The following is a 23986-nucleotide window of genomic DNA, read 5'->3' on the forward strand; positions in this document are numbered from 1 at the left end:
TAAGTCCTAGATGAGAGGCAGAACTGAGAAGCTTTCTTCTCCTTGAGCCTCACCTTCTTGACCACTTGGCCTTCTGAGCATTGGTGACAAGAGAGATCTCCTAGAAGACTGAACCCAGGATCATCTTGTATCAACCAAAGCATGGGTGTGTGCGTGTGTGTGTAGAAATAAACGGACAAGAGGAATAATCTAAAAGTCTCAAATACAGAAAGAACTGAGAGATGGTTCTCCTGAGAGCCTGTTATATAGGAAAGAGTGAAGGGAAGAGAGATCCGAGAAGGCCACATGCAGAGATCTAGGAGAGTTACTTTTTATTTGCATTTATTAAATTGTCCCTCTAAAAGATGTCTGCCCTACTAGAGTAGTTTCATTGGATCACTGATGAGTTAATTTTACCCTAGACCAGTTTCAAAGCTTGAGGATAGGGTGAGAAGAGAAGCTTTGAGCCACCCCCTAGGGAAATTATAGGAGCAAAAATTTTATTTTATTGCCAGCTCATACAGATTGGTAGTGGTGGAGTTCTGAAGGCTTCCAGTGTCAGAGGAAGTCACTGTCCTTGAGTTGCTATGTTTCTTTCTACTTCATGCTTTACAGTTTTACTATATGCATGCATGCCCTCAAGCAATGTGTGCTGTAATTTGAGTGTTTTAAATTGGTATAAATGGAATCTTACTATACATATCTTTGTACAACTTGTTTACATAGCATTTTAAAGACTTATCTATAGTGATTCAAGTAGATTTCACTTATTTATGTTAAGTGCTATTTAGTGTCCTTTTAGAGGAATATACTTTGTTTCACATATTTCACCCTTGTAGTGTGGCTAGATTTTTGTGTTGTTCCCAGTTTCCAATGTTATATTTAAGGCTATAGTAGATGCCTCCACAGGTTTTTTTTTATTCACATCTGTGTTGGAGTTTATCCAGGACATATACTGAGATGTGCAAATGCCTGCTGGGCATAAGCTGAGTGTATCTTTTAACTTTTCCAGATAATACCAAATTTCTCTGCAAAGCAGTGTACAGATTTACAGTCCCACAAGCAGTATGTAAATGTCCGTTTCCTTGTAATCTCGACAATATTTGGCATAGCTAATAATTCAGATAATAATAGTAAAACCAACCCAACAGAGTGTAAGCCAGAATTACTCTGTAAAACATATACCTGTGCTCTTCCTGCGTTTCCAGTTCCCTGTTCCTGCTGAGACTTTAGAGACCTGGGGGTGTATACATTGCATATTTCCTACCTCATTTCCTTCTCATTCAGCTAAGGCCCAGTGGGAGGCCTTCCACTCAGGTGTCAGCTTGGAGCTGGTCTCTTGTTTATCAGCAGAAACTTGCTGTCTTTCCACTTCAGAGTTCTTCCAGTCCTTACAGAATTTACTGCCTATATCCCAATATCTCACAAGTCCCGTCTTTCAAAAATGTCAGGATACGTGAGAAGCTCACAGTCTGAACACCCGCATGCAGAACATAAAGCAAGTGAAACCAAATCCCCAAAGCAGATATGATGATTGAGTGACTGAAAGGGAAGGCACCGAAAACTGTTATAAAAGCCTGTTTAAGGAAAAACTCTTCCCTGAATGTATTCATTGTCTACCCAGTTTAGGCTTTCTCCTCTGGGGTGTTGATGGGTAGCTAGGAAATGCTGTGTTCTTTCTAGAGTTCAATAGGTATGATTAGCATTTGAGTCTCTCGGACCTATGGCTTCCAGTAGTTACTCTCATGGAAAGCCATGACGTTATATGTTATATTCTTTGTGGAGCATTTAATTGACCTAGTTTATCATGAGTAATAATGGGGACACTTTCATGTATACATGTTTTTCTTCTATTTTTACAGTAGTTAAACCAAAATATTTATTAGTTATATGACAAAAAAACAAAATAAAACAAAACTTTATTATGAAGCTTAATGTGGAGATTGAGATGTGCAAAAGAAAAAAGTTCCTGCCCTTAATTAATTAATTAAAATTTGATTAATTTTAATAGCATGTTAGTATATAAAAAACTACTAAATTGTTTAGGATTAGTACATTGAGATTTTTCTACCAAGAGTGATGCCAGTTTTGCTTCTTTGTGAATGGAAGTGGTTTGATGCTACAGTGGCCTTGTAGACAACCTAATAAGTAGTTTGACAAGGATGGAAACTTCAAGATCATTGAATTACTGAGCTTGAGTAAACTTATGAGAATTTATTGATTAATTTATCAAATAGCTATATATTAAGTATTTCTATATGTCAGGTACTGCGCTGGGTGTTGGTGATAAAATGATTGTGAGATAGCAAATGTCCCTCCAGCTCCTTGTTGAGATCTGAGGTCTAGTTTCCACCATATCTTGGATCAATATGGTTTTTAAGGACACAAGATCTCATAACCCAATGGAAGGATCCCTATATCGCTATGACTTTCACATTTAATTTGAACAGTAACAGTAAGAATTACTGATGTCTAACCCAAGATCACTTATGTACATAGTCTTCTATTAGGTCCTAAATATTTTGACTGCAATAGGAATTTTTACTATAAATATGTCTTGTATTCAGTGTTGAAAAGAAGATGGTGCAGATAGAGAAACAGAAACGCAAAGAAATGGCATGAGGTGGGCATTTTTAATGCGTGAGCGCATAGAAAGGGGTCGAAGCAAAGGCTGAAACTGATAAAGTATATACTTTTTGTAAGAAACAAATTCATCTTCAAATAGTGTTAAAAAGCTGAAAAGCATTTTTGCCTTAGTGTTAGTCGCACCGCATCTTTCTCTGGTTTGACCCAGCTCGGATTCGTCGGTGTGCATGAGAGACCTACTGGGTTGGCCACGGGGATAGAAAATTAATATGAGGCGGCGCCTTCCTGCGAGGGGCCCGCAGGGCAGTGAGAAGCGCTGGCCAGCGGGCGGGAAGCAACTGGAACTATGATGACGAATAAAGGTGGAAATCAGAAAGAGGTTCACACGCTCCGTGCGATTTCCCGTGGAGAGCTTGCATCCGAGTGGCGCTGTCACCCGAAACAGCTCTAGCAGCTGGACAAAGCGCTCCAATGATCAGCCTGGAGACGCCGGGGACCTACCAAGGCAGAGAGGACTCCAAGGGCCAGGATACTGAGAAAAGGGGCAAGGACGACACGAGGCGAGACCAGAGGTCAGCATGCACCCCCAGCACATCTTCCAGGAGGCCAGGCAGGACGTGGTGCCCAAGGGAGTGTGAGCCAGCTTCCAGCAGGCTCGGGCCCCAGACAAACCTGGGCCCCAATCTAGGCGAGGAAGAGGGGCCTTGGCAGACACTCCAGGGGCCCCCGGGCCCTTCCTCCGGCTTCAGCGCCAGCAGCCGGGCATCTTCCAGTGTCCTTCTGTTATCACTTCTCTCCAGCAACAATTACTTAGATTTACACTCTCTCCCGCTGTTCCCTTGTTCTTGCGCTTCCATGCTTCCATCTGAGAACGTCTTCCCTTTGCCTAAAGAATGGCCTTTAGTGTTTTATTTGGGGCCAGTACACCAGTAATAAATTTTCTCATTTTTTCTGTTTGTCTGCACATTTTTATTTTTAAAGAATACTTTTACTATCACAGATTATACAATTACTATTACTATTTGTATAGTGCAGATTATACAATTCTATCAGAGTGGTGAGAGGAAGAGAGGCTGAAAGATGCTATGCTGCCAGCTTTGACGATGGAGGAAGGGGCCTGGAGCCAAGGAATGTGGGTGCCTCTAGAAGTGGGAAACGTCAAGAAAAAAACGGGTTCTCCCCTAGAGCCTCCAGAGGAACCCGCCCTGCTGACACTGTTACTTTTAGGCCAGAGCAGTCCATTTTAGATTTCTGACCTCCAGAATCATCAGATAATGTTTTTTTGTCATTTTAAGACCCACAAAAAGATAATAAATGATGAAATTTGAATATATGTAAAACTTTTAAAAACATGACAAAAATATTTAAAAATAGGAAGAAGGTAAATGAAGTTAAAGGGTTCTAGGGACCTTGAGTTACCAGGGAAGTGGCAAAAATGGGCTTTAATAAGGAAATTTGTCAGAAGAAGAAAGGTAAAAATCTATCAAAGAAGTCAAATTTGTAAATAAAACTTCCTTTCAAAGAGAACTCCTGACTATATGGATTCAGCAGTGAACTCTTCCAAGCACTTAAAGAAAACATTAAGATGTCGGCATTTAATTAGGCTAATGGGATAGAGAGTCCAGAAACTGACCCATGCGTATACAAACACTTGATTTATATTAAAGGCAATTCTGCATGACGTAGGGGAAAGGATAGCCTTTTCAATGTATGCCTCATGATCAATCGGATAGCTTTTTGGAAACAATACTGACTTCCGCCTCATGCCACACACACAGACCAGTTCTAAGTGAACTGTCATTCTACATGTAAGAAGGCAAAATAGTAAAGCATCTAAAAGAAAATAGAAATAAATGTCTTCATGGGTGAAATTTTCAAACAGGGTACAAAAAGTACTAACCATGAAAGAAAAGATTGAGAAACAAACTATATTACAAGTAAGGACGTTAAAGGACCCCATCAACAAAGTAAGAAGTTCCAGAGTGGGAGAAGATATTTGTAATACATATAAGCCATAACAACCTCTGATCCGGAATATATTAAGAACTCTTACAAATAAATTAGAAAAAAATCAGTTGTTTGAAAAAATTGGTCAAGAGACTTAAATAGGTACTTTACCAGGGAGTATATCCACATGATCAATGAGCATGTGAAAAAGATGCTCAACGAAGTTAGTCAATAGGTAAGTTTAAATTAAAACACACTGTAACACCACTCCACACTCACCAAGTGCATGGCTGCATCTAAAAGACACAAAATCAAGTGTTGGCGAGGATGAGAGACCACTGAAACTCCCATACATTGGGATTGGCACAAGAATTTTGTGAAAATTGTCCAAGTATTTTGGAAAATATTTTGATAATACCCACTAAAGCTGATTATGCATCTCTGTGATCCAGCAAATCCAGGCCTACATAGATGCCAACAGAAATGCATACATATGCACATCATAATATGCATGCAAAAATGTTGCTAAACACACTAAAATAGGCCCAGACTGGAAGCAACCCAAATGGCCATGAACAATGGAATAAATACTGTGTTATATTCACAAAATGGAATGTTATGTAACAATAAAAATGAATGCATTATGTACAACCACACAGATAAATCTCACAAACATAATATTGACTAAAACAAGCCAGACACAGAAAGTATATATTGCATTTTTCCTTTTATATAAAGTTTAAAGGAGACTAAACTATTCTCTGGTGTTGTAGGTCAGTCATCTTTGAAGAAGAATGGGGTGAGTGGAGGTAGAGGGAGGCTTCTTGGGTGCTGGTATTTTATTTCTTGGTCTGCATGGTGAATAGATAAGGAAGGTCACTCTGAAAATTACTCGAACTGTTGATCTTTGATTTGTGCTCTTTTGTGAATTTATGTTTTAATTAAATGAGTTTGAAACTATTATATTAGCCAAGAGGAAAGAACAATGTATTTTACTTGGAGGAGACTTGAAGCAAATTTGAAAACTGGCCATGATTTTGCTGGACAGAGGGATAGGGAAAGAATATTTTATTAAAGGGACAGTCTAAGCCAAGTATATAGGGAGCACTCGTGTTATTTTCCATAAACAAGTATTTGAGTGTCTCTAGAACATGAGGCATGTCTGGGGAGAAGGGTAGGAGATTAGGCTAAAGGTAAGGTTGGGTCCTGCTTGTAGAGTGTCATAAACAGCACAACACAAAGAGAATGACAGATCTTGTTTTTAAATTTATTTTTAATTTTAAAGTTTTTCTCAGAAGAAAAGACTGTGATTAATTTTCAGATTTTTGGAAATGGTTTTCAGAAAAAATAAAATGACATGAACACATACAGAAACTGAAGTCATTCACTGAGCTATGAACTCTTAGCCGAGGAAGGGACTTTCGAAGTATCCGAGTCCCTGTCCTTCTGAAAGCTGCAATCACATTCTTTAGACGACACGTTCTTGATCAGAAACTGTACCACTGCATTTTGGGGTTGGGCTGCGTTTGAAATACCACCAGATAAAGACTGGTTTGCCAGTGAATTCTGAATTTGGAATTTGATCCACCTTTTCCTGTGACTGCCCCCCCTGCCCCCAAGTTTGTGCTTGAATGCAGAGTATTAGTCTCATTTTAATTAGTCCCCTAATTGATAGCAACCCAAAGTGTTCTGGTTTGGTTTTATCAACTTGCACCCATGCCTCCTCTGCTGTAGTTGTTGCCTGTCATTGTCACTCTCCTTTGCAGATGTCATTCAGTGACTTTCTCACTTAGTGGGGACCCCTGTGCCTGAGATGGCTGGTCCACCTCCTGAACCAGCTTGCCTATAATCTGAGGAAACGTACCCTTACCTGATGCCCTAGTATTGCAAGTTGGCTATGCTCTGGCAGGAAGGGACCATGGTGAACTGTTCTTATTCCAGTGGAATATAGAAGGGCAGACTAAACAGAAATAAGTAAATACAAATACTGTACATAGATATTGAAGGGTGGTTGGGACTCAGACAGATGGAGCAAATCTCTGCAGAATGCACTGTATCAGTGACAGTGATATTCTAGGAGAGTGGAGGGCACTTATTTGTGCTTAAGGTAGCTACAGGCCAAGTTGTAGAGACTTGGACTTTAGGGAGGGGAGTGCTTTTAGACTGGCAAAAGCTTACTTTCCAAGTATCCCTTTAGAATTCTTTATTGATTAGGAGAATATTGTCATGATTGGCTTCATAATTTATAACATACTAAAATTTTCATATTTGCTACTTATTTTATATTAGTGACACCTTAGATGAATGTTTCCCTAGTTAAAATTAGAGAGACACCTTTCACACTAGCAATATTTATATAAACACTTTCTAAGGATGGGTTACTAAGAGAACACCCCAAGATGGGTAATGGCATCCATTGAACAAGGATTCTCGTTTTTCTACTGGGGGGGGGGGGTGTCTTGTTCTTTCTAAACCTTTGTACTTTGGGGTTGATAACGGACTGTATCTTGTTTGGGAGTCTCTTTTCACTGACCGCATTAACCACACTGATCTTGAAGTTGGAAGGCCTCAGAAGGGAGCCAGGATCTAACAGCCCGGTCCCTGGATCTTGGGCAAGTGTTACAATGGGCTCTAGATGTGAGAAGTAAGGAGACCTTTAGCAGGTGGCACTGTAGACTCACAGTTTATAGGGAGATTATATTCTAAAATTGGCACAGGAGGTGAAAAAATGCTTATAGTCAACTTTGCCCTTTGACAAGGCTTTTAAACCACTCCTCAAAGTCCAGGTCCCTTCCTTGAAAGCACCGAAAGCTAGAGTTAGTATCATTGATCTCTCTTTGCATTTCTGCTGAGACATATCTTCAGGAGATCTGAAGGCTGGGTCTGCTTGGGATAAGGCAAAGGGCTAGGTGGTAAGAAGACAATTCTCTCATTTCCTCTCACTTTCCCTTGAGTTTGGGCAGCCGAATTTGTGTAAGTTATACATGAATATGATGCAGCGCCACTGTACTGTTTATTTTGCTATGAGTAAATTGACTTGTATTATGCTTTATATATTTCAGGTCCATTAATTCACTCTTTTGCACGTAATGTATGAAGGCAAAGGTGAAAAGGCAGTTAAGACATGCCCTTTTCGCTGAAGAGCTCTAACTCTGCTCAGGGAAACGGACAGTAAACAAATGGTTATAGAGCAATTTGAGAAGCGCTGTAACGAGGTGTTGCCTCCGGGCTTCAGGATCACAGCCAAGGGGCCCCTGGGGCAGCCCTGAGGTCAGCAAGGGCTCTGAAGCGCAACGCACTTGTCCAGGCCACCAGCTCCTCGCTGGCTGCTGCAGCATCTTCTAAATGCTCTCCTGCTTCTGTCTTTCATTCTGGTTGTCTTCCTCCTTCAAGCCTACATAGCTCCTTAGCAGCCAGAATATTCTTTTTTTTTTTTCCTTTTCACAATTTAACAATTTTTATTGAATTCAAAAGAACAAAAGCTACAATTCCCACCAATTGAAAATAAGGTAACTCTATTTCATAGATATTTTAGTCAGTAATAATCTCTTCTATGCCTCCCCAGGATGCTCCAGTATAAACAAACTTGCCTTTTAAGCAGAAAGGACAAAGCATCGATTCTAAACAAAATGGAAGGCTGCCACCGTGAGCTCATGGCACACGGTCAAATACCAAGAAAAAGAAATGGTTTTAACTGAAACTTAGCAAAAGAATAATGTCTCATTTTATTAACCAGTAAAAATAATCTTCATTTCTACACACTCCTGTTTACAATAGGAAACATGCATGAATGGTGAATACTTAGCAAAAAGGCCTCCATGATTGCACTTTGAATGCCTTCATGACTTCACGATGGGAAGGCTTTCTAAACAGATCTGCTCTTCAGTAGAACTTGATGAAATATTAAAATTCTTGCATGGATCACTCACGCAGTAGGTAATGAGGAATGCCTTATCTACTTAACCTAGATTAATAGTATACTAGCTAATATATAAATTGGTCACTTCCACATTTGACACCGTTACAGCAGACAATTGAAGGCATTTAATCATTTTAATTGGATAAAAAGAGCTATTTCTGGGGAGATGGAAGGTAGTACAGTTGCCCATCAAATGCTTTTCCCCAAGGATCCTGGCCTTCCAGAGGCTAGTCTTCTTTTGACCTTTTCGGACTTTTCTGTGTCCCCGCCCCGCATGTTATACATCCAACTTCCATTGGTCTGGAAGTTATTTGCGTGGCTAGGCAAAACATTTTATTCTAACACTTATTTCTACTTCATTTCTTCCAGTTATTAAAGAGTTTTTGTTTAAGATAAAAGGGCAAACACATTTAATCAGGGTTTATGGTAGTTGTAACTTGAGTTGACTCAATTTTGTTTACTTTGCTATTTTTTGTTGGTTGGTTTAAAAATGTAGGACAGGAAGAGATTAACCAAAGAACTTACATGCATATATGCATAGCCCAAGGACACAGACAATAGTGTAGTGAAGGCTGGATGGAGGGGAGAAGTGGGGGGAAAATAGGGGACATCTGTAATAATGTCAACAATAAAAAAGAAACTTAAAAAAATAAAAATGTAGGCCAACATTCTTAAAAAACAATCAACAATCCTATGGATAATGTAAATGATATGAAAGCCATGTGAATTAATCTTTTAAAACAGTGTACCAAGGGTGGAGTAGAAATAGGAGAACCATTTAAAATGTTTCAATTCCATTTGAAAGTATGAAAGGTTAAATTTGTGTGAATCTTAATAACAGTGATACTTAGCAAAGAAAAAATTAAAAAACTGAGCCAACCTTAATTTCTTTTAATGTTGTAGATTTTTTCTAGTTATATTGGAAAATAATGAAAAAAAGTTTTAATTTCAGGAATTAAAATAATAGTCATTAAATTACTGGGTAAAAATTCCAATAGTAATCTAAATTTAAAAACTGATGAACACAGAATAAAAGTCAGCTGCATTTGTGCTTGAACAGCAAAAACAAGCACAAAACAAAAAATAGCATCGCATGACAGTAAATGAGGTGTTTTGGGCTACGGAAGCATGTTAATTAAGTAAACATGTTTTCCTGCATCACATGTGAATGCAGAGATTTAAAACAACTTTGAATTAAAAAGAAAACACAACCTTTATTCTATATGTTCTTCTATAATACTTTGTCGGTAGATTTCTTTTTTCCCCATTGCTTTTTCCGAGAGTGGAAGGGAGAGAGAGACACATTGACCGGTTGCCTCCCGCACGCACCCTGACCGGAGCGGGACCTGCAACCGAAGTATGCACCTTGGTCGGAATCCAACCCAGGACTGTTCAGTCCATGTGCGAATGCTCCAAGCGCTGAGACAAACCAGCCAGGGCTGTTGCTAGATTTTTGCTGCAATTTTTGAGGGAGATGTTTCATATACAAAAACTAATGCTAGTTTGGTCATATTCATGTACAAAAAATATTCCTCACGCTTTTCAACATAATGTACAAAACTGTGAAATCTGTCAAAGTGGAAACTGTCTGGAATTTCTTAAAGTATTGGAAAGTACAGCATGGCAAAAAACACACAAAACCATTACATATAATCAATGTATACGCATTCTGTAACACAGGGTGTTCTTAGTGTAACTGGAGTGCAAGTTATCTATATACACGCACAAAATGTTTCAGAAGCAGGTGAAGTAAACAAAAGCGTCGCTTCTTTAAATTACACTTGATCACGTAGATGAGCAAGTTTCTGTGGTAGATCATCTGGTTCCATGGAAGTGGTAGTGGTGGCAACAGGTCCTGTCTGACCCTGTGGTAGTTCCATATTGAGATCGAGGCCAGCTTCATCTGCTCTTTCTTTTCTTTTTAATCTTCACCCTAGGATATGTTTTTATTGATTTTTTAGGAGAGAGGAAGGGGGAGAGAGAGAAACATGGATGTGAGAGAGAAACATGGATTGGTGTGTCTTCCATATGCGCCCTGACCGGGGATTGAACCCGCAATCTAGGTATGTGCCCTGACCGGGGATCGAACCCGCAATCTAGGTATGTGCCCTGACCGGGGATCGAACCTGCAATCTAGGTATGTGCCCTGACCGGGGATCGAACCTGCAATCTAGGTATGTGCCCTGACCGGGGATCGAACCTGCAATCTAGGTATGTGCCCTGACCGGGGATCGAACCCGCAATCTAGGTATGTGCCCTGACCGGGCATCGAACCTGCCACCTTTTGATGTACGAGATGATGCTCCAACCAGCTGAGCCACCCGGCCAGGGTCACCTGCCATTTCTTGAAGCAGCGCATCCGCTTGGTTTTGTGGTGTTAGAGTTGTAGTACTACCCATTGTGTCTTCCATTTGTTGTGCGTGAACGTCCAGTGTTTTAAATTGGTGTTCAGATTGTCCATCAAGGCAGAAACCTCTTCAAGGTTCATGCTCCTCCATGTGGCGCCCGTGGAGTTAACCGCACCTGCCATGGCCTGGTTGCCTTGCCATTGTCACTGCAGCTGGAGCTCTGGCGCCGCAGCATCAGCCCTGGCGCTCCATCTCAAGAAAGTGATTGCTCGGTTCCTCTGGCCGGCTGCGTGTTCAGCAGGTATTCCTGCAACTTCTGTATTGCCTTTCGGAATGGCCTTTTTCATCTTCGCCTTTTCAGCTTTTTCTTCTTTATCGCATTTCTTGGCACTTCTATTAAATTCTTTTGCAGCAAACTTCAAGTTAAATAGTTGTTTCTCTATATTTGCCATGGTCTCATGACTTTTCTTGGGAGATGACAGCCTGGGGCAGTGACGCAGGTTTGATGTGAGGGCGCTCAGAGTTCCGTTTTAGTCCCATCTGCCACTTGCCGGTACCTAGGTTTGCCCCAGAATATTTTTCTTAAAACACAAGAGGAATATACACAATTCTCTACTACACACTCTCTGGTAATCTTGCTCAGAAGCAGAGCTCAAGTTCTTAGGAGGCCTGGGAGGCCTTGCAGGATCCGGCCTCTGCCACCCCTCTGCCGTCACTTCCAGTATGTTCCTCCTTTTCCCACCGTCCGGTTACATCAGCCTCCTTGATGTTCTTTGAATATGTCATTTGCTTGACTGCTCAGGACTTGGTAATTGCTGTCTGCCTGCCTGTAATTCTCTTTCCCCAGATATCTACATGGCTTATTCCACAATGTTTTCAGGTCCTTGCTGATACGTCACTGTATTTTATAGGCCTTCCCTGCCTCTCCTGCATAAATAATAACAAGCTTCCACTCCATCCCAGCATTGCCGTTCCCCTTTAGCTAGCTTAGGATGGTTCCTGGCATTAGTATTACTCAATAAACGTTTATTGAATGAATAATTTATTATTCTTCTCTTGCATGGCTTTCACACATATTGGCCTAATAAGTGGATAGATACATGAATGATGATTATATTCTTTGGCACCAGCAGAAGCCAGTATTTCCCAATGGACTATTTCTCTGGAATGACTTTACAGTTCTTTATTGGTACAAAAGACTTAATCAGAACTTGTCAGGAACTCTTGGGTTCTGCCAAGATAGCATCTCACTCACAAATGGAAATGGCCATTAGTCATCTGCAGATGGAAAGCAGGGACAGAGGCTGGGGAGAGGGAGTAAGAGAGGATTGGGCTGCCCAAAGAGCCCTCCTCATATTTAGAAAGCTGATTGATAATACCTGGTTGGTTTTCAGATTAAAAATATATGTGTATATATATGCGTGTGTGTGTGTGTGTATGTGTGTGTGCTTTTGTTTGTGTATATTGTATGTGTACATATGTACTTTTGTATATATAAATATACACATAAAAAATCAAAATCAAAGATCCCTAAAGTGTAAAGAGTTGAACACCCTGAAGGACTCTGAAGGCTCAGCAGAACCCTTGATGCCTGGGGAACTAGAAATGTGGGGAATGCTTGCAGAATTTTTCTAGTTCACTTCTAGCTCCCTGGACATTACTTTATGCTGAGGCTAGACATAGATCAACGAACAACAACAAAAGTCCTGGCTTTCATATAGCTTACTACCTGGTAGGTGGAAACAAAGAGCAAGTAAATAAATCTAAACTGTGGTGGTGGTATACATGCTGTGAGGAGAGGAAATGAAAGCAGGAGATAATGGAGATCCGTTACTGGAGTTGATTTGGTAGGGAGCTGAGTCTTGCTTGACAAGAAGTTAAAGGACCAGCAGATGCAAAGACCTGAGGAGTAGGTGTTGTTAAATTAAAGGGATATGAACACGAATGAATTAAGTGAGACCAAAGTTATGTAGAGCCTTTAAGCCATGGTAAGGAGTTGAAGTTTTATTCTGATTACAAGGAAAAGCCTTTGGGGCCTTTTTAGCAGGGGAGTGACTGATCTGAATTTAGAAAAATCACTCTGACTAGTCTATGGAGGGTGGACCATAGTGTGCACCAGTAGAAACAAAAGATAGGTGCGTGGCTGTTGCCATTCAGGCAAGAAAATATAGCAATGTAGATCAGAGTAGTAGCAATGGAGATAGTAAGAAGTGGATGGATGTGGAATACATTTTGGAGGTAGAGTCAATAGGATTTATTGATGATTCAGATGTTGGGTGTGAGAGATAAGTAATTGAGGATATTATTATTAGTCAAGGTAAGCTAGGTTGTGTTGTGGCAACAAACTACTCCAAAATATCAAAGGCCTAAAACAAAAGAGGTTTATTTCTCACTAACATGTCATATCCCATGTGTGTTGGCTAGTGGTTTGATATTTTTATAATCATCCTCCCCCTGGGCCATGGGATAGCAGGGTAGTCTATTAACTGGAATATTGGTGGCTGACATTGAAAAAGGAAAAGAGAAATTTAGAGATTTTATGTTGGAAATAATGAAATGTTTGGCCTGGAAATGACACATATCATTTCTAATTGGCCAAAAGTAATCACACAGCTCCACCTACCACAAGGTGGCCAAGACATACAATCCTATCGTGTGCCAGGGAGGCAAAGGATCAGAACCACTCAGACAGCAGCACTAATGATTCCCTGGGATCTTCCAGGTTTAGAAAACTGGTAATAACACTATCCAAGTGATGATGCTTGAGAGGAGTGGGCGTGGGGAGGGTGAAATCAATATTTTTGTTTTTAGCCATGCTTAGTTTAAAAGCCTTTTCAGCAGAAATGCCAAGAAGACAGTTGGAAATGTGAGTCTGCTGATAAGAGATAATCTCTGGCTAGAGATATAAATTTGAACATCAACAATATTTAAAGTAATGCGACTCATAGAATGTAGTTGGAATAAAGAAGAGGGCCAAAGACAGAATTCTGGGGCTCTCCATAAGTACAGGTCTTACAGAGGAGAAGCCAACAAAGGAACTGAGAAAGAGATTATAATGGTGGGGACACAAGAGAGCATAGAACAGTAAAAGACCTTGAGGAGTAAATCTTGCAGGGAGAAGAAGAAGGTTGTCCTGAGAGGTCAAGGGAAATGAGAATTAATCATTGGTTCTGGCAGTCTACTGACCACTCCTATGGTGTGGTATGGGCGAGAGACTAATTTGAAATGGATTGAGGAGAGAGCGATCGGTGTGGAATTGATGAAAGACAACTTTTGGAAGAGTTTTTCTCGTAATCAGAGCAATCAAATGGGGCTGGTAGTGAGGAGGGACACGGCATCAAGAAGATGGGAGGTTGGGGCTGTGTGTAAGCTTGTGGGCAAGATGATGATTTTGTCTTTTGACGTATTTTTACTTAAGAGAAAGGCAATCAAATGAAAAAATACTCAGCTGTTGGTTGGAGATATGAGTCTGAACACAGAGGAGAATCAGAGCTGCTTAAATATTTAGGAGCCCGCTGCCTAGAGAAAAGAGCCGGGACTGGGAATGTGATAAAAAGTGCAGAACAAAGAGAGTGGCGAGATCAAGGTTGAGCCTTAGGGGACACACACTTGAATAAAATCAGAAGGAAGAGTAGCTAGTTAAGAAATGGGAGAAAATAGGTTGAGTAGATTTTAAGTCATAGAAATCAAAGGAAGGGAGTTTCAGTACCTTTTCAAGAGGCTTTTCTTCAAGTTCTGTGTCCTCATAAATATGTATTCCACACTTCATACTTTCAGGCCACATTTGAAATAGACTCTGTTATAGTTGATTAGATATATAGCCCAAGACAGGTGGAAGATTTAGGATATGGTGTTTGCTTTTTTAATCTCCAATCAATGGGATGGATACTCTTCTATTCTTTTTGCTATTGCTTCCTCTCCTTATTTAGAAAGTTCTCTAAAGATGACTTAAAATGAAGATACTGTTAATGCCGTAGTCATCACTGTCTTTTTCTTCTTTTCTTCCTGCTCCTCTATCATCATCATCATCATCATCATCACCACCACCACCACTAGACCCCATTAGATTAGTTATTTTGGTATTTTAATGATTTGGTGTGAATCCCTGAGGGACATGCCCATTCGTGCAGAGGCCATATTGACCGCAGTTTTGGTTATTTGTTGACTACTTACTGAGTGCTTACCTCAAAGATGGGCATGATTCCTGCCCTAAGTTCTTCCAGTTCAGTTTCCTATGGAAGATAACAGAGAAGCTGGAGGGAAAAGAAGTGCTCAGAGGGAATACAAGAGATTAAGGCTACAGATACATAGTGTCACTAGAATAATTTGGCAGAAGCTTCTCCATTCAGGTGAGTTAGCTGTAAAAAGCATATGTAGATGAATAGCTCTGAAATGTAGGTGCTGGGTCCAGTAGTGACTATATATCTCTTAATATCAAATGGAATAAAAGTGGACTGTCTCCTCCTTTAAACTGGGAATTTTGTGGTCTTATGACACCTCTCCAGATCATAATTTGGACCATTTCCAGTCCTTGTGGTCTGTTGGATTTCTTGGTCCACATCTCTCTCTCCCTCCCTCCCTTCTTTCTCTCTCCCGATTCCTCCCTCCCTCTCTCCTTCCTTTCTTTTCAGCATTTCTCACTTTTCCTACTGAATTCCTTTTATCACTGACTTGGCATCTACCAGTTGTCCAAGCCAGGGACCTGGAGGTCATTATTATTTCCTCCTTTATTCTTAAACATTTTTCTAAGACCCATTTGTTCCGAAGGCATGTTGACTTCACTTATCTTTGTCTTCCCCATTGTCACTATCTTAGTTTATTCATTCTTTTTTGGGTATTTACCATGTTATGGGCCACAGACCAAATATAGGGCAGAAGTGTGAAGAGTAGATTAATGGAGGGAGACACTGGATTTGGAATTAGGACTAGTTAGTAGGCTATATTGTACTACTTTGTGTGAGACTTATCCAGACTCTCTCTCGAGAGCACAACTGGCCTTTCTTTGAAAAACTCCTACATATTCCCCTTCTCACTTCCTTGTACATATATACGCTTCCATGCATAACACCTCTACTGAAAGGTAAGCTCCTTAAGGGGACTGTGCCATTCGTCATAGAGCCCAACACTTAGTAAATTCTCTTCGATTGTTTACTGGATGATTCAATAAAATGGGGGCCTAAATAGGACCAATGATAGCAGGGATGGAGCCTAGAAAACGATTGCAAAAGATTTGTTGGATATAGAATCAAATACATTTGGTAAGAAATTAATACTATGGGCAATGAGGAGGGAAGGGTCAGATATATCTATAAAAATTTAAGCTTGGGTGACCATTTACAGAAATAAGAAAGTCAAGAGGAGGGATTGGTGAGATTGATTTTAGACGGGTTGATTTTAAAGGTCTGCAGGGAATTTTAATTTTAGATAGATGAATTGTTCCAGCAGACAACCCATTTTTGTGGCCTGAAGCACTGGGGAGTGTTTAGGGTAGAGATGTGCCAGTGAGTGAGATAGAGAAAAAGGGAAAGAAGGCCTTCATCAGATGCTTGGGGAAAGCCTCTTTTTAAGGAATTTGGAAAAGATGCTGATTACAGAGGCTGAAAATGAGTCACCAAAGAGTTACTTGGAAAGTGTACAGTCAGGAAACCCCAGAAAAGAGAATTTTGAAAAGGGAGTGATAGACAAAACTGTCAGCTATAGTGCAGATAGTGAGTGTTGGGAGGATTGAGACCTATTTAAATTTAATTAATAGGCTATTAGTAATCTTATTTCAGAATTATTTACTGATGAGTTAAATATGTTTTATTGTGGGAGGCAACTAATATGGAGTATTTTTAATGCTGCTGGGCAAGCTGGTAAAAATTCTCTCCTCTTTCATCTGTGGTTAAATAAAATTCATTTTATTGGTTTTTCTTGGAGCTGCATCCTCTAGCCACACAGCCTAGTGGAATCCAGTGGCAGAAGCCAAAGAGATAAAAGCTAAGTATCTGGATTTATCCCCTCACCCCTTTTGATTTCCTCTGCCCGTTACTAGGTGTTAAGCAATAGATTTAGGGTTACTGATAGGTTCAATTGATCCCTTGCCTTTTCTTTGCCCTGGATCTAAAGGTCTCTCTTGATTTCCCCCCTTTTCTGTGCATTCATAGCTTGAATAAGAGTAAGAGAGCCCTAGATAGATCCTAATAGTCTTTCAGGTGCTGCAGGCCACGGTGTTGGTATTTTCTTCGGGGCAGCCCATACCAGAGCCAGAGGGGAGGATGCTACTATGCATGTCTCTCCTTAATCCTTGGGCTCTGGTAAATACAGAAGACGCTTGCTGGTCAAAATTACGTCAGGCAGGAGAATAAAGAGTTTCTGCCTCTGTGGTGAAAGAAAACTTAGACAAGGGCATGGCCAATAAATGGCTCATTAGAAATGGGCAAAATAGTGACCATGTGGGGTCAGTGCTTTGAAAATTCCAGGAAAGGTCCTTGAAAAACTCCAGGATTTATTAAAACTCATAAATTAAACTATGTACTATTTGTTTTCTTTATAGTTAGAAATACTTTACTATCCTTTTTCTTTTTTTTTTTTTTAAGTGTTAGCACTTCCTTAGGAGGCATTTAATGAAACATTTGATAGTGGTTACTTCTATGCCAGTCCAAAAGAAACTTCTACAGATTAAGGAGCCAGAGGCAAGAGTGGGTTTTCTCCCAAGTCTTAGCTTCTTCTCAGGAGGCCTGCTAGACGGTTGGTGGTAGGAAGGTCCCCCAACCACCATATATATTTCCTAGGCTCCTTACATACTTTCTTGTCCCCTTGATTATTCCAGTTTGGCCTGATTAGATGGTACCAAGCTTTCCACCTGCTCATTTGGATTCCAAGGAAAGTTGGTAAATGGAGTGACCACTGATTCCAACATGCCTCTTCCAGCTTCTGGCAGCTGCCAGCATTGCTTGTCTTGTGGCTTCATCCCTCCGATCTCTGCCTTCTTCTCTCTGCCACCTTCTCTCTGTGCGTCTAATCTTCCTCTGCTTCCTCCTTACAGGGATACAGGTGATTGCATGTAGGGCCCACCTGGATCATGCAAGATACTCACTTCAAGAGCCTTAACTTAATCACATTTACAAAGACCCTTTTCCAATGAGGTTACATTCACAGGTTCCTGTTCTGCCTGCTGTTCTGCCTGCTATAGAATCTGATGTCTTTCCACCTTTGCAGACTCAAGGTGTTTAGTCTTCTTGGAACTTGGTTTGCGTACAGACATACCTCATGAGTACACGGCTTCCAAACTGATGGCCCATTTGAAAGAAGCTGGGAGCTACTGTCAGGAAGGGGCTAATTTAGGTCAGTCTCATGCCATTGGACACATGTGGTCACATTCCCGTTTCTCAGTATTAACATAAACAATTGATCCTTGTTGAGAAGCTGATTAAGTAACTAGAAGAGCTGGCTGGGGTTCTGAGCTAGTCAACAGCTGCCTCTTATGAGGCCCTGTTTTGTGTGGATCTTTTCCCAGTTCTGGGGGAGCAGGTGTGCTCAGCTGGCCTGACACTCACTCTTCTGTGTCCAGCAGTTGCCATCTTTTTCACCAGGAGAGTCACAAAGGACCTAGGTGGTCACTGGGAGGGGAGTTGAGGTGGGATCAAGAGAGGGGAGGAGCTCTTGAGTGCAAGGTCAGAGCAGAGAATTCACAAATTTTTGAATTGGGGAAGAACTTCAGTATTTGAGCTCGGGAAGCAGACACGTCCTGGCTCCTCTACACCTGTGGCACATCTCCCACCTATGGCCTAAGGAGCGGCCTGGGCCCCAGGGGAGGCCTTCTGCAAGGCTCTCACGCGTGCTCCTGAACTTGCCTCCTTCGGCGTACACGCCTGACTGTAACCTGCTAGTCTAAGCCACAAGCAGGAGAGACTCACTTTTCTAGCGATTCCTTTATGATTCAGCTTGGAGAAGCCGGATGTAAGGAGGATCTTAGGGAAACATCAGTTGTTTTTTCCGTTGCATGTAGGCAGGATAATGGTAGTGATTGAGTGCACCGGCACTCAAGTCAGGCTTACCTGCGTTTCATTCTGGCTCCGCTACAGAAGAGCTGTGTCACTTCATGGAGGTATTAGAATCCCGGGTTCCTAGTCTCCTCTTCTGTGAAATGAGGGTAATAGTAAGCAACACTTACCGTGTGGCAGGGGCTATTCTAAGTACTGTGCATGCACAACAACCCTCTGAGGCAAGTACTGTTATTATCCCGCTTCAGCGATGAGGAAACTGGGTACAGAGAGGTTAAGTAACAAGTAGCAAAGCAAGGATTTGAACCCAAGTGGTTTGGTTTCGGCAAAGATCTCAACCCTACTTTATGCTTCCTCTCATGCCTCAGGCTTTTGTGAGTATAAAATAGGGTGGCCAGCCACCCAGGTGGCCTTGGAAAGTCCTGCTTACATCTGTTGTCCAGGTGAAGTATGAATAGTGTCCTCTTTTACTCTCAAAAGCGTCATGGTGTCATGTCTCAGTTTGGATATTTGTCACATGAGGATTAAATAATTATATGTTAAATACTAAAGACAATGCCTGGCCCAAGAAAACCCTCCATTAAGGTTAGCTATTGTTACTTCTGCGACTGCCATCGCCACCACCTCTACAACCCACGATCATCCCAAGTCTGGGAGGCTTAGAGCTGAGGGTTAACTCAGGTTCTGAGAATACGTATCACGGGAAACACCACTCCCCATTCTCACACCCACTGCGGACTTTGCTTGCTGGTCACAGCACAACAGTCTCTCCTGCTTTGTGTCCTAGGCAGCCACTCTTAATTGATCAAACTTGACATATGAAATTAAAATGATTTGCCATACCTAGTTTTAGTAAATGGAAGAATCCAAGATCCCCACTGTATGGAGAATTTGAATGTAAGTTGAGCTTGTGGGTTTCTCCACTTATATCGACACTTATTTGATCCCCAAAGGTGATAATGGATTTTGGACCTCTTTAGGCACACTGTATCCCTTTTCTACAGTAATCCTCTCTGCCTACTTCTCTATCATTTGTACCTCTAAAAGCATTTTGATTCATAATAATTTTCTATTCCCTGCCTATAATTTGATAAAGGGCCATCAAAATACTATAGAGATGAGCGTGATATAAATAAGGTGTGAGTCATAATAGGGATTATCATTGACATCTAAGATCCATGACTTAGGAAAGCTATCTTTAAATGTGATTTGTGTAACTGGTAGTGAAATTCATTTCGGGTTGGTTTTTGCATGGAATAAGGGACACCTAGTGGTTATCAAGGTCTCTGCAGATTTACTAAAGGTAATGTAAAGTCATAGGTGTATGTATTGGGGCTTAGTACCAGCACTTTGCAAAGGAGCACCCCCAAAAGAGGGTGGCCCCGTTTGTTGCATGACCCTTTATTTTGAAGTTAACAAAGGGTAAAGAAACCTGCTCATAAAAAAATCAATTTGAGTCCTAGCATTTCCATCTATATTATTGTCAGTTTGAAACAACTCTTATTTGCACCAGGTTGGAAATGATTCTCTTATCAGGTACCTGCCAGCTTGGCGTATTCTTCTTATCACTTTCCCCACCTCTTCTGCTGATTGCAGAAGGACTCTTTGCACCATTTTGAAAAGCCATCTATCTGATTAGAGCCTTTATTAGGCTAAGAAACAGAGCTGCTTAGCAGGCCAAGCAAGAAACAGTTTGTGATTGCTTCTGACAGGCAGAGCTCCTTCTTTGGAAGTTGCTCAGCCATCAGGAAGCCATACAGCTCTGGTTTGTATAAATGAATGGGCTTCACATGATAAGAGGATGATCTATAAAGCCCCTGTGTGAACTTCTTAGCCCCAGAGGGTCCTCCAGGAGCCTGACCATTGGTCAGCCCCTCTTGGTATAATCTGCTTCTGTATTCTGGGTGGCGTAGAACAATAACTTGCTCCTCATGTGCTACTATTGTTCCCAACCAACTATTTTAGACTTCTTGAAGGTTCTGTTTCATTGAATCTTTTTATAGTACTTTCCTCAGTTCTTCTGCCTTTGGGACTTTCATATAATCTCCTTCTCCAAAAGTGATTTGGCACTCCTATTGCAATCTATCTTCTTTCAGGATAGTTGGTAGCAGCCAGAAGTTGCTTGCTGTGGCCAAAGCTTCATTGTTGGGGATTCATTCTTGCTTTTTGACCCTAAGAACAGATGATGAAGGCTCTGAGGCACTGTTTAAAAATCCCCATGTGTTTTTTATGACAGTTCAAGCTACATTGTCATAAAGAGATAGATTGTGGTCCCTTAGCATACTCCAGAGTGGGAGGCGGTGTTGGTCCTGAGCTCTGTCAGCTGATCTCTTAGAGAATCTTTCTGGGATCTGCGCTTTCTGGTGTGCAGAGCTTTCCATCATGATGGCCTCAGAATACAAACATTCCTGAGCATGCGCCCTAGGGAAAACTCAACTAAATATTCAGTGATTCCATCAAACTCTTTTTAACTGCCTGTGATACTTTAGCTTTCTACCTTCTCATCTCATCTCTTATTGCCAAGCAGAATGAATCTAGAGGCTTCTTTCTGCATGATGGTCCTCCCTGACCCAGAGGCATCAGAAAGTGGCCTTTGTGACCTTCCTTGCCCTTCTCCCTCCCCATCCTTCCACATCCCCTTACAAACATGTACTGACTTTGTGCCGTGCATGTAGAGACACAGGGAAGAAAGACACAATTTCCTTCACTTGAGAAGCTCCCAGTCCTACTGGGGGAGACAGGCAATTACAGCCCAACAGGATCATTTCTGTGACAGCAGCTAGAACGTGGAGCCGTGGGAGCGGAGGAGGAAGTCAGCCGTGGGTGGGGGTGGAATGATGATGAAGAATGTTGATGAAGGCTTCCCAAAGGAGGCACTGCCTGAATTATTCCTCAGAGGTGAGCAGTAGACAGCCAGATAGGTGACTTGGGTAAGGCTTGTCCTGGGAGTGGTTTATTGGGAGGATGTGGAACTTGGGCAAGGTTGGCATTGATGAGGTAGAGACTAGATCAGGCAGAGTCTCTTATGTAACGCTTAAAAGTTTGCATTTGATTCTGAAGTTGATAGAGAATCATTGAAGGGTTTTAAGGAAGGAATGACATGATATCCTGAGGGAAAACAGTGAGACAACTAGTGTCATTTCTAGTCCTTGGAATAAAAATAACAGTAGAGTCCTAGTGTTTCAGGAAGGTACATTTTAAATTTTGTCACCTTTCTAATCAAACTGCTAAAGGTTTTCTTTCTACTCTAATGGTTCCTTTTTTTCCTTATTGTATTTTTACCGCTTTCCATAATCAGGCACCACCTACTCATCTGATCTTAGTTTTTCTGCTTTGTGACATGTAGCTTTCACACTAGTCAGGTAGGTACCCTCGTCAAATATTCTGAGACAGAAGGAAATGTAGGTGTGCACTGGGTAGGTCGGTTTCTAACATAAGCAAATGTAAAAAGGGTGTGTATTCATTGAGCCTCTACTATGGGGCTGGCACTTTGCTACACACTGGGAACGCATTGGTTTCCACATCAGAAACACACAGCCTCTGTGTTTATGAAGCTTACAGTCTAGAGGACCATAGCAGTGCCATTCCTGGCAAGCAGAGGGGAGAGAAAAACAATCTGAGTCAAGTTTCTGATCACAGGCCCTTGTATATTCATTAATTGAGTATTTAAAACATTTACATAGATTTTTTGTTTCCAATATTCTAGTACAGTTAGCCAAATTAAATTAAATTGGCTTTTGTGTTAGAGGATAACACGAGTGAGAGTAGGTTTACCTCCAGTTCCACCTCTCAGTGACTGGTGGCAGCTTCCTAGAGCATCATCTTGAGAAGAATTCTGAGGATCCACCTGGGTTCAGTGCGAAAGGGGCTAGAACAGAATGGCATCAATTGACAATAAATGCCATCTGCCAGGAAGGAAGAGTAGTGACATATACTTGCCAACATGGCTGCAAGAGATGGGAGAGTTTCCTATCCAGGTATGGCTGGAGGATCATCTGGCAAACTTTTTAGATCATCTGAAAAGATGTTTCATGATCCACTGACAAGGCCTGTCTCGGAGAACTATGGCCCATCCATGCCAGTTCATGTCTTACTTATTTGCCTTTCTGTCTGTGCCAAGTTCTTTTTTTTTTTTTTATATGTATCTTTATTGACTTCAGAGAGAGAAAGGGAGAGGGAGAGAGAGAGACAGAAACATCAGTGATGAGAGAGTCATTGATCAAGCCCACAACCTGGGCATGTGCCCCGACTGGGAACCGAACCCCGATCTCCTGGATCCTAGGTCAACGCTCAACCTCTGAGCCACGCCCGGCTGGGCTGTGCCAAGTTCTTGTTTCATGAACTTAGTAGAAGCCTGGTAGGCTCTGCGAGGATGATTAAGCCTGTGTTCACGAACCTTATTTCCTGTGATAGACTGAACCTTCACAGTATCCTAACTGGGCCATAAACTTGATAAGCTGGCTTTTTTTTTTCTGTGGGATACATGCACATATAGTGGCCTCTTTCTGATCAGCCTTTTTAACTGAATAAAAGTCCAAAGAAAGTTCTCGAGAATAAAAATAAGACCTTTACTGCAAGTGTGCCAAGGGTTGGGAATCTTTCTCAGCTTCTTACCACCTGTAACTGAGCTTAAACCTATCTGATCATTTCCCTTTCATGAAGAATCCATCGGGCAAACAGATGTTTGTCTAAGTCTTGAGCACAAGTGGTAATGACCGGCATTATTAGCAAGGCTGTTGGGCTGCCCACTGGCCCTTTCATTCATGGGGGCAGGGTGACTGACTGGGGCGCCGCTCTCCCCCCACCCCCCCCGCCCCGGCTGGAATACCTGCGTGCCCACATGGCTGGGTACTTCCTTCAAAATGAAGACGGGACTGAGGACTTTTCTGCTTCAACATCAGTTTGCCTGGACTTTTCCTGTTACTCCAGCTCGCTTTATGTTCCTTTTATCTTTTCCTGGCCACTCTTTTACCAGTGGGACCGGAGATCAGAGATTATGAACTGGTGGTCCCTGGTGACATCTAGCCAGTAGATATATATTTGATCCACAGCCCTGGCCAGTTTGGCTCAGTGGTTAGAGTGTCCGCCCAGGGACTGAAGGGTCCCAGGTTCAATTCCAGCCAAGGGCATGTACCTCAGTTGCAGGCTTGATCCCTGCCCCAGTTGGGGCGAGTGTGGGAGGCAACCAATTGATGTGTTTCTCTCACATCGATGTTTCCCTC

The 23986-nt window shown here is 41.6% G+C and overlaps 1 protein-coding gene and 1 pseudogene across 7 annotated transcripts in view; one reads left to right on the forward strand and one right to left on the reverse strand.

Moving 5' to 3' along the window:
- NRXN3 (neurexin 3) overlaps window positions 1-23986 on the forward strand; it is a gene marked incomplete at both ends in the record, with an annotated part of 1307801 nt that overhangs the window by 338479 nt on the left and 945336 nt on the right. The gene's annotated exons all lie outside the window — the stretch shown is intronic.
- On the reverse strand, window positions 10207-11231 carry LOC308561172 (charged multivesicular body protein 1B2-like; annotated as a pseudogene). Its single transcript has 2 exons — window positions 10767-11231; window positions 10207-10334 (listed from the first exon to the last, which is right to left on the reverse strand). The product of its transcript is annotated as a charged multivesicular body protein 1B2-like (transcript).

The sequence above is a fragment of the Miniopterus schreibersii genome, assembly GCF_964146895.1.
Source record: "Miniopterus schreibersii genome assembly, chromosome: 1".
NCBI lineage: Eukaryota > Metazoa > Chordata > Mammalia > Chiroptera > Miniopteridae > Miniopterus > Miniopterus schreibersii.